Here is a 2500-nt window from a genome sequence, read left to right as displayed (position 1 = left end):
CATCAATGGCAGTCTTATGGCTGGCCGATGGACTACAAGCCTAAAATTAAAAAGTATTCAAATGGTGAGAATGATGATGATAGTAATAACGATAACAATGATAAAAACGATAATAAGGGTAGTTTGAATAATAATAACAATAACTTCAATGATAAGATTGATTAAGATAATGCCAATAACTTTAACTTAGTATAAGAACATTTGACACGAATTTATTCATAGCCAACATCATTTAACCTTTGAACAAGCCTTTAAAAGGTTTCAGTATCCTTCAAGTCCTCTCTGTATCCTTAAGAAAAGTCCAAGGATAAAACATGAAGCTTGAAGAATGTCTTTATGTACTCTTATTATCTTTGTTATCATCATTACGATCATCATTATTATCACTATTATCATCATTTGCATACTTTCTAAGGTTGCCCCTCATATATATATGTATGTATATATATATGTATATATATATATATATATATATATATATATATATATATATATATATATATATATATATGTATATATTTATTTATTTATTTATTTATCTTTTTATATTTATATTCATATATATATTAGATAATCTGTTTTCGTTTTATATTATTTGGTTTATCAATATGTCTTGTGTGCAAATGATAAAAAAAAGTATTTCTCATCTTTACTTCTCGTTCCAACACAAAGACAGGGAAGGAAAACAACCGCTCTTACTTAATGGTTCACTTTATTTCCCATAACACAAGAACATAAATAACAGCTCAGTCATATGCAATTGTTAGTGGACGTGTCAACACCAGAATCAACATAGATATTAGTTCATATGAGGAGAAACGAACCAATCAGAACAGGTACTAATTCTGTAAAATATATAATTATTCTCGTTTTTCATCTAAGCGAAAGTACACATGAGAGGTCGCTTCTGATTGGTTGATTACACCCAAATATCATTGCTATATTTCAAATAATTATCCTCACCATCCTATCAGTAACCAAAGGGTTAATATCTTTGATTCGTCGAGTGCATCCTCGCTTCGATTAAAAAGGTTAGTATTAATTAAATGAAATAAAGTATAGTGGGAGATGTCAACCCTAGAAAGGTCTTGTATAATGTGTATACGTGATTAAATGTATTTCTTTTGTTATATTTGATGGATATGTGATTCGTGTCAATGAGACTTAACAAAAGTCTTATTTGCTTTGTTTTTTGTGATATAGGTGTGGTATCTTGCCCATAAAAAATAATGATACAAAATAAATAAATAAAAAGACTAAATTACCTTGCTTCCATATCATGTGACGCACATAAGTGTTTCGGCATTGCAGTCTAACATGCAAGGAGGAACACCAAATATCTTTCGTTGATCACACATCATCGCTGCACAAGTCAGCAAGAACATTACGCTAACGCTATATTTCGTAAATGACAAGCGAGATGAAGTAATGCAATATGCCACATTGAACGTCAACAGAAGGACAGGAAATTGACACGGTTGCAACTGGATGTGCTGTGACTACACTCCCTACCCACTACTTTCTTTTTTTTCTAAGTGGTGGAAACACATCTTATCACATGGTCATTAGACGTATTAAATACAAAATAATAATGATAATGATAATAAAAAAATCGAGATCTATTTCATCTTCGAGTCACAGTACTTTGGCTATGATCACTAAGTTACGTCAACTTACCACATACAGTGAAATGGATATAAATAGAAGTAACAAATCAAGCCACAGTTCTGATTATCGTCTTTATAAACGCTTTAAAAGCATTAAGAGGAAGGAAGAAGGATATTATCTATCTACATATCCTTCTGAAGAACAGGATATACAGTCAACAGGTCGCCAGGAAGCTTGTGCGTTATATATGAATGATCATAATAACTTGACTGACCAAAATACAGAAGTCGAGGTTGGTAATAACTTATCATCAAGTAGTCAATTTTTATATATCATTCACCTGATATTTTCACTATAAATTTCGTACAAATGACAAGCCTATATTTACACGTCATCACGAATACCAGTCGTTTAGATCCCATTTTTTTCGCTTTGCGTTTCTCTTTTGTTTTTCCTCATTTTCAGTTCCTCGTCGATGACAAGCCATTACGACCCGAGATCAACCTGAAAACCAAACTGCTTTACGATTCAATTAACCATTTTTGGAACACCATGGAAGTCGCACATCTAACGCAAACAGCTGTGTTAGTGCCATACATTATAGGATAGTATTATTTACCTCTAAATACATCGGACCTCCAGCGGATCAAAAGAAATTCGCAAAAGGCTTGTGCTAACAGTCATCAAGTTATGGTGTCTTTGTACTAGTCATCGTTTCATCGTTCTCCTTCGTGTGTGCAACATATGCAACGGGGGAGAAAAAATATCAACAGGAAAGTCTGACTCGTTAGATATGCCCCGCCCGCCCCCGCCCCCGTCATAAGGATTAATCATTTCCTAAGAGCAGGAAAGTCTTACAGAAGAGATATGCATTACCATCTACTTCCCTTAC

The sequence above is a fragment of the Penaeus japonicus genome, unplaced genomic scaffold (assembly GCF_977035675.1).
Source record: "Penaeus japonicus unplaced genomic scaffold, GWHDUDI00000001_assembly GWHDUDI00000005, whole genome shotgun sequence".
In the NCBI taxonomy this organism is placed as follows: Eukaryota; Metazoa; Arthropoda; class Malacostraca; order Decapoda; family Penaeidae; genus Penaeus; species Penaeus japonicus.
This window is presented reverse-complemented; position numbering follows the sequence as displayed.